At 35.9% G+C, this 13462-nt stretch overlaps 1 pseudogene; it reads right to left on the reverse strand.

Moving 5' to 3' along the window:
• Positions 1-13462, reverse strand: part of LOC102481510 (putative ATP-dependent RNA helicase DDX52) — an 81548-nt pseudogene that overhangs the window by 58439 nt on the left and 9647 nt on the right.

A 13462-nucleotide genomic window follows, 5' to 3' on the forward strand; every position in this document is an offset into this window, starting at 1 on the left:
ACACACACATACGTGTGTGCGTTTAAATTTTAATGTGAGAGAGTTGGGTTAGTCCATGGTTCCTGGTTCAACACTCTTATGCCTTTGGCTCTTGGTTCCTAAAGCTTGCCAGGGCAAGCCATAGTAATAGTCATACAGTCATTAAGACCCTCAATCCAGAAGGGTCCTGCTCCAGATCCAGGGACAAGGAATGTCGAACAGAGACCAAAAGGGATCTGAACAGACAGGCTTTGCTGCTTTTCTACACTCGGTCTATTAAGGTTAGATCATACCAATTGTATCCAGTCAAGTTTCTATATAGCTATACATGCTCAGTCATGATTATGCAATGACATCTTCATAAAAAGCCCAAAAGGACAGGATTTAGAGAGATGGAAGAAAGAACAAGAAACTCGCTCATGTGCCGGGATGATGGTATACCCTAACTCCATGGGATGGAACCTCATGCACTGGAAACACTTCCAAACATTGATTTATATATCTCTTGATCTGCTTATTTAGATTCTTTAAAATATCTTTTAGAACAAACTAGTAAATGTGTTTCTCTGAGTTCTGTAGGCCCCTCTAGCAAAAGGGAGATTGTGGGAACCTCAATTTGTAATCTGTCAGATAGTCTAGAGGCTCAGACTTGCAACTGGCTTCTGAAGGGCAATCTTGTGGGACTGAGCCCTCACCTGTGGAATCTGATACTGTAGACAGCATCAGAACTGAACTGGACTAGAGCACCACCAGTTGGAGCCTCTGCAGAACTGCACTCTTGCTTGTAGTTGGAGAGATATCTTCACACATTTTGCACCCACAGAAGTGATTTGTGTTATAAGTGTACAGTAGGAGAAATAGAATTTTTGGGTTTTTTTCCTACTTTATGACCTAGATTCTGTTCACAGCTACCAAGTGAGTTCCAAATGAGCCAGTTATTCTCCACGAGAAATTATTCAACATTGAACGCATGCTTGTGCTCTGTGATGGGTAATTTTATGCTAACTTGGCTAGGTCAAGGTTCCAAGATATTTGATTAAAATCTAGTCTGGGGGACTATCAGGTGGTGCAGTGGTTAAGGTACTGGACTCCCACCTGACTGACTGTGGTTTGAGTCCCAGACCTAGCAGCTTGAAAATCATGCTGGGTGCCTATGAATGTGTCCTCAAAATCCTGAGAGGAGAATGGAGGAGAAAGAATTGTGGCATGGCCATCCCCTCGCGGGGGGAGGGGGAGGGAGTTGATTTCTCACTTTCTCTGTCTCAATAGCTCTTATGTCTCTCCAGCAAGCACACATGCCCTATAGCAAAACTTTCTCAAAGAAAAAAAAAAAAACGATCTAGTCTGGATGGTGCTATAAAGATATTTTGTAGATGAGATAAGCATTTAAATGAGTGATTCTTCTGGAGTAGCATATAGTTTATTCATGGTGGGAAAATTCATTTCCCATGTTGTAAACTTATACAGTGGTTGAATGTGAAAAAATAACATTAAATATATATATATATCTATGAATGTGTCCTCAAAATCCTGAGAGGAGAATGGAGGAGAAAGAATTGTGGCATGGCCATCCCCTCGCGGGGGGAGGGGGAGGGAGTTGATTTCTCACTTTCTCTGTCTCAATAGCTCTTATGTCTCTCCAGCAAGCACACATGCCCTATAGCAAAACTTTCTCAAAGAAAAAAAAAAAAACGATCTAGTCTGGATGGTGCTATAAAGATATTTTGTAGATGAGATAAGCATTTAAATGAGTGATTCTTCTGGAGTAGCATATAGTTTATTCATGGTGGGAAAATTCATTTCCCATGTTGTAAACTTATACAGTGGTTGAATGTGAAAAAATAACATTAAATATATATATATATATATGTGTGTGTGTGTGTGTGTGTGTGAGTAGACTGAATAAAGCAGATTATCCTCCATTAGGTAGGTAGGCCTTGTCTGATCAGTTGGCGGATTTAAGAGAAAAAAGACTGAGGTCCCCTGAGGAAAAGGGAATTCTGCAGCCCACTACACTGTCCTTAAGCTACAGCATCAACTGTTCCCACGGTTTCCACTTTGCCTGCCTTCCCAGCAGCATCTACAGTGAAGTAAGCCGATACATTAAAATGAGTATCGCAGTATAGATATAAGTGATAGATACAGCCATGAATATACATAACTCTGTCTCTTTGGAAGGCTCCAACTACTAATACAGTCTGTTTTCTTCCTTTCTCCCATGCCTCCACTTCTCTGTCAAGGGTTTTATGGAATACTCCCAACAAGTCCCCACTTAGTAGACTAAAAACTACAGAACTAGTGAAAAGAAAAGAAAAAAAGCAAAAGCATGTTTTTGCTTCACACAGAACACTTGGATATGAAGCCTGAGCTCAGGGTCAGTTTCCAGGACACTGAATGTAAGGCAAGATACCATAACCATATTCCTGTGCAAGTCTTTGCCACATGTCCTCTTAAGTCTCTGAGCATTTGTACATCTGATTCCCACCTCCCCTGTCTCCTTCCAAGCTCCACACCTACCTGAGATTCTATTAATTATTTAATATCTGCCTGATAGTACTGGAAAACATTTTCAGAATTCTCAGGTAGATTTGGTTTACTCTCTTTCTCCCTCACTATTCTTAGAGCTCCTAAAAGCAAGATTCTTTTGCTTCCAACTGTACAATACATACACCTAGCAGAGCACCTGACATACAGTTGCTAATCAATAACTTTGTGTTGAATACATGTTAGAAAATAAAGGCATGGTCCTATAGTTTATTTTTTTAAAAGCAATTGTTCAGTACTTCCTTGTTTCAAAAGCAATATTATATTTTAAATAAAATCTCTGAATAAGTGCTTAAATAAACAAATAATCTCAAATAATTAGAAGAGAGTATAAAGTATGTAACCATCAAAGGAACTCCAGACAGTTCTCTAAAGTATTTAAAAACAAAACAGAAAATCACTTTTCTTAATGGAATTTCTTTTTAAACCTTATAAAATATAGCCTTACAGAAAGTGGATCAGCCATGGTGACATAGTGGTAACACAACTCCCTCACAGTGCTGGAGGTCCCAGGTTCACAACCCGAGATCTCCTTCTAAAAGCAGGGCATGCGTGCACTCATGATCCTGGCTGTGTGAAGCTGGAGTAGATCACAGTGGGAAGATTGTTGGAGAGCCTGTATTGTCTTTCTCACTGAAAAAATAAACTTTTCTTTAAAAAGGCATGTGATACACTTTCAATGATAAATGTAAACCACTGCTCCTGCTCATCCCTCTTCATCTCACAGTATGTTTTCTTTAAATAAATAAATAAATGGTGACTTTCAGAACAGACTTCCTGCAAATAGTTTTTGGAAAAGTGAGGATTGATTAATGAAAGAATAAAGAAACCCTAATTTCAAAGCAATAAGGGTCTATGTTTACAAGCTAACAACTTTAAAAGGAAACTCATTTTGCCACATATCCACATATTACATTATCAGAGAAGGCTTTTTTATTATTATTTTTATTTTATATGCCAGAGGGTGCACGTACATGCTAGAAAGAATGAGATACAGAGAAAGAGAAACCATGAACATGGCCTGGTCACTCCAAGTTCTTTTTTTCTCCAATTATCCATTTCATTAGGATCCTGAGCATATGTGTTTGCTCCTAGCATGGTTTCCAAAATGAGAGGCTAGGATCTGGACCATGGTCAGTCATGAGGTATCAAGCTTTGTCTGTTATAACAGTTAACCATTACACTAAGGAGTCAGCACCAATATTTATTTTGTTTACTGCTTTGTGCATAACACACAAGTATTTGTATGTGTATATACATAAATGAAGGTGTTAGATAATATATAATATGCATTATGTATGCATTTACATATACATACACACATATGAACAGCTGTTAAACTCATGGTTATTTGTAAAGTCTATAGAATTTTTCATTAAAATGTATAGAGCTGGGATAATAAGAGATATTATTAGAATCTGATATAGAAATTATTGAGATTAAATAACATGGGGATCAGATGGCAGCACAGCAGTAAAGCTGTGAGACTGACCCACATGGAGAGTTCCAGGTTTACATTCACAGATCTCCTTGGCATGCCGGGACGGGTGCGTCTGTGATTGGGGGTGGATTGTGGCACCAAAACCTTGTCAAGATTGCTTCTGTCTGTCTCTCTTTTTGTCTCTCTTATTTCATGGAAGAAATAAATACACAAACTTTAAGAATTAAATAATAGATAAAAATGCTTAGCACATTCATTGGCATGTAAATGCTTGATCAATAGTTTTATGCCACTTATAAATACATGTGTTTCATTTGGTTTTACTGCCACCCAGAACTGTCCTGTTTCTTTTCATCACAGCTGTATATTAAGAATCATGTGTCATAATAACCAGGGCACCTTTCAACCTTGGTGAAATATGTGAATCAAACTTTCAGAGACAGACCAGATATGCTTTGCTGCTAGAAACCTAGAGAAAGATCCTAGAGAAAGATCTTATGGTTTATTTTGATCTATGATTTTGTTCAATATGTTTTCTTTGTTTTTGAAAGTATTTAACTTTGTAACTATTCTTCATTATTATTATCAAAAGTATCTGAATGGAATATTACTTAAAAACAACTCTAAAAGGTATAGGTTTTCTAGGCTTATTAAGGAACAATATATTGATAGCATTTGCTCAAAGAAAATTAATTTTTATAAATTCTTTGGTTTGAATTTATCTAATTTATCCATTCATAATATATAACATGTGCTTGAAAAGAGTTGACCAAGAATATATTTCTAAAACCAAGCTGAATTATTTTACAGTATCATCTGACTATAATTTTTATTTTCAATTGGCAGATATTTCAAAGACTTTATTTTATTTATTTATTTTTTTTTTTTTGAGAGAGGTTTTTGCTATAGGGCTCATGTGCTCATCAGAAAGACAGAGAGAGACAGAGACAGAAAGCAAGAAATCATCCCCCCAGGGGGGATGGCCACGCTGCAATCCCTTCTCCTCCATTCTCCTCTCCGGATATTAGGCACACATGCATATGCGCCCGGCGTGAGTTTAAGCCACCGGGTCTGGGACTCGAATCACAGTCGACTACATGGGAGTCCAGCGACATAGCCATTACACTAACTTCTGGTCCCTCAAAGACTTTTTTGACATTAAAGCTTTAAACATACTCTTGCTGATACTCAAAACATACATAGAAGGATTTAAAAATAATTACTTAACAGACGTTTCTAACATTTCATCATATAAATCACTTTCTTGGGTTGGTGTTTCAAAACAAATTATCTTTGGTTTATTACACTTGTAAATAAATTATGGCTAGTGCATAAGGTCTCAGATCCATTTCCCAACCATCTTTGAAAGTACAACTTATGCTACATAAACTGGTGGATAACTGACAGGACCTAATATATTCAGGCCATCAAGAGACTTGATACTTTAATGGTTTTAGACTCCATGATTTTTGAAGACCTTTCTGCACCTTATATGTATGATTTCTCTCTTAACATAGGATAACCTGTTTTTTTGTTTTGTTTTGGTTTTTGGGGTTTTTTTGGTAGTTGAACACCTTTAAGTGTTCAGTTTACTGTGAGTAAGTGGAAGAGTTAATTATTGTAAGGTAGGATCAAAATTGATGACTCCTGAGAAACAGTGCATTATTTGTTCTAGGCTAGGGAGTGCTTCAGTATCTTCTAGAACTTTTCCATCTAAATCTTATGTCTGGGATATTTACCTTGATTCAAGGTTATTAACAAAGTAAATCACTGCTGCATTATACATAGAATAAAACATGAGACTGGAGGAGAAATATTTGGTTATCACAAGTGAATCAGCTAAAATAGTTATACAACTAACCCAAGTTATACAATTTGGGTTTATTTTATTTATTTATTTTTAATTTGTTATGAGGCACATGTACTTGCTGGAGAGAGAGAGAGAAGCAAAGTAAGAAAGCATCCACCAGTGGGGATAGCCATGCCATAATCCTTTCTTCTCCATTCTCCTTGAAATTTTAGGCACACACAGCCCCAGCGTGTTTTTCAAGCTGCCAGGTCTGGGATTCAAACCATGCAGTCAGCCTTAACCACCACACTATCAGCTGGTCCTAAAATAATCTCATATTGATAAGCTTGAATCTTTTTTATAAACTCTGAAACAGCAGTGGTTAACTGCAACCATATTAAATTCCAGCTGGAGCCAGCTGGTGGCATGGTGGTTAAGGCAGCTGGATCCCACATGGCCGACTATGAGGTTTGAGTCCTGGACCCAATAGCTTGAAAACACACCAGACCTGCCGGTTCCAGGACTCAAACCTCACCATCAGCCACAAATATTTCATAATTTATAAAAAAGATGCATATTTTGTCTGAATGTACTTAAATGGCATATAATAGATGACCTATACTTCACTAATTTCTCATTAATTTGTTGATATGTGTGGTCTTAAAATGTATTATGTGAAAGATTTTTTTACTTTAAGATATTATGGAATTTTATAATGCTGTTGAAAATGAACCACCAGTGAACTAAAGATACAGATTATTAGGTCTTTCTAAACTAATTGTCCTGCATTAGTAATATAATGTAAAAATATAATTCTATCCTGCTATTTCCAATGCTTATAACACATAATATGATATATTAAATAATAACTATCCTATTGCTAATTATAATATTAAAATAAAAACATATATTACCTTTAATGTTTATAAATTAATAGACTTTAAAAAATCACATTCTAAACATCACATACACTCAAAAAGCCCATGAAATATTGAAAAAATTCCAGTATATTCAAAAAGACTGTATTTATTTTGCTACACCAATTAAAACCCTTTTAAACTAGAAAGGCCCATTTTATTATACTTCTCAATTTGAAGTAGACCCTTTCACTCCTAGATACCTAAAACACCCTCAGTGATTAGAAATCATGCATTACTGTCACGTTAGAAATTAAATTAAATTACTTAAAGATAATCGAACACTGAGATTTAAGAATGAACATTTTTGTGAACAATTGTTTTGTTTTGTTTGTTTTCATTGAAATGAAGAAAGAGTATAGTGGTAGTAATGACAGCACACCCAAAGAAACGTAAGGACTTTCTGATAAACAGAACAGAAGAGAATACAAGGAGAGAAGTCACCGATTTGCTCAGTAGAGGAGTTGGATATGAAAGCCCAGATTAGGCAAAAACAGCAAAAAAAGGGAACTTCTTGTGAAGAATCTGTGTTGTGCTTCTGTGCTGCACAATGCACAAGACCATACAGTACTACTCAAACAGTGGGAAGGTGGCATAATAATTTCTTTTCTTACATATGAGAATTCTGTAGTATAGATAAAGGAAATGAGCAACCCATACGCCCAGTAAGGAAGGTAATAGCAGTCAGGGTCAGATATCATGGCCTTTCCTTTCTGCTACCATTCCACTTCCCTCAGGTATCACTCATAAGCTCAGAAGAAATGTTCCAGAAGTTATCTGAGAGACCTTGTGTGTGCAGCCAGGTCCACAATTAGGAGTAAGCCCTATTAGAATTAAATCTTCCATCTCTGATTCTGGATTAAGATGAGAAAAACATCTCTATCGATGCCAGACAGAGCTGCGATCTTTCATCAACAAGTCTTACTTCTATAGCAGGACAGTAAGCTGCTAAGGAGACTGAGTTTCTAAAATTTCTGAATGGGGACTGTGAACATTCACATTTGAATGAATAAACAATAGATGGTCGGTGGGAAGGTTTACTCTAAGAAGAGTTGCAGAATTTACATGAGAACATTGTTAGATGATGTAAAGGTGGTGATGCTACCAAACTATGAAGGGATGATTAAATGAATAAATGAATGGGCACAACTCTTTTAGTCATTGTATTAAAATTCTCCAATTAACACATTGAATGGCTTTTCAGAAATTAATCCAACATTATGGTCTTCAATTAATCTCTGAAATAAAATGGTTGACATCAATCATTGTTTAGCATTGATTTTCTTTATTTTTCTTCTGATTCATCACATCTGAATTTGTTTCTCCTGTTCATACTCCAAAATGTTAGCCTAATCTTTAGCTGGCATCACAAAAAAATTAAGCAAAAAAAAAAGAAAAGAAAAACTAATATTGTAGATGATGAAAGTCTTTGATCTACTGAGAATATTCTAATTTTATTATCTAAATAATTACAAGTATGGGCCAAAATACTATAGCTTTTAAATATAAAATTTAACAAAGTCTTTAAGCGTAACTATCATTTACTTCAAATAATAGTGTAAAGCAAGAAAAATGCTTAGAAATCCAGGGCCATTCTGCTATTCTGAATTCGCCTACACTACAAATGACTTGATGACTCTTTCACTGTCTTTTCTGCCTCCTCTTAACTCTCACTTTGCTATTGCCTTTTTGGAACCGAGAACATAATCAAGCCTCTAATACTTTATCCAGTAGGACCTAATCGAAGGAGAACACAAATAACTGAGCAGACATATTAATTCTACACATAGACTGAAGACCACCCTGAAGTCTTGATGTGACTCCATAACTCTTCTGGCTTGTTTCCATGTTGAAATTTAAACATATTTTATTTATCTCAATTTTTCTGAGAAGTTCAATTTATTTAGTTTTACCTGCTAAAGAGAAAATAGGTCAATAGTGACTTTTCTGTTTCAGATGTCGATTAGGAAGTATCCTGCAGAAACTGAGTAATCGTGTAGGATGATGAAATCTGTGTTTGTTTTACGATAAAATAATCTTCCTTATATCTGACACCATATAGTAATGCGTAGTCACTGCATTCATATCCTTACAGTTGCACACTGTTTTCTGACATATAAATAAGTTCTTAGTACAGCAGTTAAGTTTATATTTTAATCTAGGTCTTTCAGGCCTTCTCCAAGACGTTTGAGAATCATGTACCATCATATGTTCATACTGATCTAACCATTTACTTATTTTTGTTTGAGTAAAATATTTTTAATCCTATTGTGTTGTCCAGCCAAAGTAATTTAATTTCTAAACACAATAATGACATATATTTAGGTAATGTTTCATAATGTCCTATGAAGTGTTCTATAAATTACCTTATTTCTTAAATGGTCACCTATTTTCTCCTTTTACTGAAAATAAGATGTAATACTCAAGTAAAAAAGACTTATATAGGAATATTTTTAGCAGCACTTTTTGAAATAACTGAAACTCAGGAACACTCAATGTCTATTATCAGGTATATAAGCAAATAAGATGTGACATATTAATTAGTGGAATACCATTTAGCAATAAAAATGAATAGACTATTGATTCACACTGCAAGGTGAGCTGATCTCATAATAATGTCATGGAGTTAGAAAAAAATACATACATTCTGCGTAATTCTATTTATTTTCTTTTTAAGATTTTTGCTATAGGGTGTGTATGCTCACTGGAGAGAGACAGAGACAGAGGAAAGGGAAGTAAGAAGTCACCCCTACCCCAGGTTGAATGGTCATTCTTCAATCCCTTCTTGATTATCCTCTCTGGATTTTGGGCATGCTCACACTGGCTCCCAGAGTGATTTCCAAGGTGCTAGGTCTAGAACTCAAACTGTGGTCCATCATGTGGAAGTTCAGCACCTTAACCACCATTCACCTGCTGGTCCTAATTTCTATAAAGTCCAAAGAGTACAGACTAATTAATTGTAACAGGAAGCAGATCAGTGGTAATCCAGGGTACAGTGGATAGGTTCAACAAGGGAAAGACTGCACAAAGGAAATCGGAGGGTGTCATCTATGTTCATAATAGTAATTAGAGTTACAATTTTACTTATCAAATTGTACAGTTCAACTATGTGCAGCATATTTATGTCAATTATACTTCAATAAAAGTTGTTAAAATTTTTTCATCTCCTTTGATCTTACCATTATCCTATAAGCTAGTATTTTTTCATTTTATAGTTATTGAAACTCTGATTTAGAAAAGATGTTATTTCTCCATGATTACACTTCAAGGATTTGTCATAGGGGAATTTAAATATAAATTTTTCTCCCAGATGTATATTTTTTCCATGACAATATTGTCTCTGTAGAAGACCACAATTATTACAACTATTATTATCTTCAAAACTTTCCACTACTAAATCAAAATAAGTGTCATGTACTATCCATTCTCTGCATAAATAGTAACTTCAATATTTCTGATAATAAAAAGATTTTCAATTTTGCCAGCTAAAAACGTATGGTTGAAAATTATATCTGGCTCAGCTGCTGTGGTGCAGACAGCAGGATTTTGTGGCACCATACTGAAGCCATATGGGAAGCCTGAGTTAGGCCCAGCTTGACCTGAACACTCTGGGTGCTCCCACACACACTGTGATCATGGCTGGCTTGGGAGCTGGGGAAGGAACATTGCATCAACATACCCTAGAGAGTACCTTTTTTCTCTACATCGCTATGTCTCTCTCCCCTCTCTCCCTACTCCCCCTCAAAATAAATAAATAAATAAACTTCTAAAATCATATCTAATAATAGGTTCCTATATTATTCTCACTTATGTCACCACAGAAACTAAAAAGGAAGCATTTGGAGCATGTTGTTAAGCACAATGAGCTGAAACCTGAAACTAACATCAGCCACTGATCAAAATTGAAATGCCTACTAACAATATGAATAATGGAAATTTAACAATATATGCAATTAAATTAATGTGCTAAGTACCCTAAAAAAAGAAGAAAGAAAAGAAAGAAAGAAAGAAAGAAAGAAAGAAAGAAAGAAAGAAAGAAAGAAAGAAAGAAAGAAAGAAAAACCTTCAAAGCTATGATCAATAGTATGAAAAGTGCTACAGTCTTCCTGACCATTTAAAGATACATGGTAGGCTTCTTTACACTGAGGCACTGATGAGAACTACTTTTACTCCAGAAATCTGACTCTATAAACCTTCTCTCAAAATTATTTATCTTTGTTCCTTTCTAAAGCCAGAGAAAGGCTGATTCTGATAATAGTCAAGGAGGACAGTAGAGATGCTAATACTTTGGAAGATGTAGTTCATTTGTATAAACTGATATACATGAAGGAATATCACTAATAGAGGTACACTCCAAGGACTGTTATTTTAAAACAATGCCTTAGTTTAGAGGTTCAGAAAGAGCACAATGGGTTAGGGGGAGTACCCACCTCAGTTAAGCAAAACGTTTAGTGCATTCTCCTCATTAAAGGAAATTACTTTTGGTATCAAATATGCATTCTTCAGTTAAATATGTGAGAAAAAAAGTTTCACAAAACTCAAATAAACATAAGATCAACACAAGGTGACAAACCTAGTTTATTGCCAAATGTTAACACAGATTTAACAAACTTCTCATCATTGAAAGATGAATATAAGGGAAGAAAAATAATGAGACTTGAAACCAGCAGTTAGCATAATGGCTGTGTCACTGGATTCCCATGTAGTTGACCATGGCTCGAGTCCTGGACCCAGCGGCTTAAATTCACACCAGGCACGTGTCTGTGCGTGCCCAAGATCCCGAGAGAATGGAGGAGAAGGGATTGCAGCGTGGCCATCCCCCAGGGGGTGATTTCTCACTTTCTGTCTCTCTGTCTCTCTCTCTCTCTCTTTCTTTTATTTATTATTTTTTGAGAGGTTTTTGATATAGGGCACGTGCACTCTCCAGACAGACAGACAGAGACAGAGAGACAGAAAGGGAGAAATCACCCCCCAGGGGGATGGCACCGTCGCAATACCTTCTCCTCCATTCTCCTCTCGGGATCTTGGGCACGCACGCACACGCGCCCGGCGTGAGTTTTAAGCCATCAGGTCTGGGACATGAACCATGGTTGACTACATAGGAGTCCAGCAACATAGCCAACTACTGCTAACTACTGCTGGTCTCTCTCTGTCTTTCTGGTGAGCAGACGCGTCCTACAGCATAAATCTCAAAAAAAAAAAAGAAAAAAAGAAAAAAAAAAGAATCTTGGAGAAATCTACTTCATTATAAGATAGTGAACATTATTTTGTAGACTCAGAAAAGGGAAGGAAAAACACTCAGAAAAATCACTTATTTCTGTAATTAAAGATAAAACAATAAAACCTGAACATGATTATGTTCAAAATAATACAAGTAGAGATGACTTACATGAAACATGTATAAACATTCATTAAAAAAAAATAGGCTGAAATGAAAGATAGCAAGATAATGTAAAAAACAAATGTAAAAAATAAATCCTGGTTGATGGAAAAGAAAATTGTGAGGAACCTAAAACCTGAACAGTAATACTAAAGTCTTCCCATTTGGGCTTAAAATCAAGCAGTGAGTGTTATAGAAGGCTTCCTAAGCCAATGAATACAAAATTTAGAATAGGTATCTGAAAGACAGTGTCTCCCCAAAGTTCATGTGTTGGAATTTAGTTGAATTATTAAGCTATTGGGAGGAAATTTAATCTGACCATGAGATTAACAGATGAAGCCTTTGGGAAGTGAGAGGGGTGAGGGCCTCCATGCCTGACTCCTGGTGGTTTTATAAGGAGAAGAATGAGACTGGAACAAAGACACATGGACACAGACAGGCTCACTTTTGTCTTCCTCTGTGCCACTCGACAGTGTCATCGGACAAGAGTCTGATGAAGCCCCTTGACTTCAGACCTCCAAAACTGTGAGCTAAATAAATTTCTGTCCTTATAAATAAACTATTACTTTCAGGTATTTCTTGTTACTAGCAACAGAACAGACTAGAACAGATGGCACTATTAATTTTAAGCTAAATGGACAGTATGGGAAAAATAATTAAATAATGACGATGGTAAATTAATATTGGTAAAAAGCATGAAACACCAAAGTTTTAATAGCTAACATAAATTAAAATACACAAATAAAATCAGAAATAGAATAAACAATGACAGAGAATTTGAAAATTATTTTAGTTTGTTCAACAAACAAATGAGTGCTTTATCTGAGTCATGCATTTGTTTCCAGGTACTGAATACACTGTGTTGGGTCAAACACGAGAACGCCTTGGTTCGTGGCTCTTCCCTCTTTAAGATCAGTGTGTACATGGATTAGATATGTGTGCACGTGCATGTTTGAGTGTATGTGTGTTACTCAAAATAGCATTATAGTCTAAGGAAGAAAAAGAAGCTGGAATAGGATGTGAATTGCAGTGGTTAGGGAAGAATACATGTGTTGAAATTGTGAATAGATTGGTCAGGAAAGACCTCATCAAGAAGATGACCTTAAATGATGTAGTGGTTTACCACGTAAAAATGTAACAGACAAAAACTCCAGACAGACAAAAACAAAACAAAAAACAAAAATAACAACAACAAAAAAAAACAGAGTTCTTAGTTCCTGATGCAAGGCAATGTATATCATTTTTAGATATAGCCAGGCTTCCAGTGAAACTTGAGTACTGGAATAAGGCAAAGGGTTTTAGGAGATGAGGTTAAGAAATAATAACACTGATACAGAGCTGAGACATGAGCTCAAGTCATTACCATATTTAGAGGTGATAAAGGGGAGAAAGAGCCAGGAAAATCAAAGACA

Source organism: Tupaia chinensis, unplaced genomic scaffold, assembly GCF_000334495.1.
Source record: "Tupaia chinensis unplaced genomic scaffold, TupChi_1.0 Scaffold140301_1, whole genome shotgun sequence".
Taxonomy (NCBI): domain Eukaryota; kingdom Metazoa; phylum Chordata; class Mammalia; order Scandentia; family Tupaiidae; genus Tupaia; species Tupaia belangeri.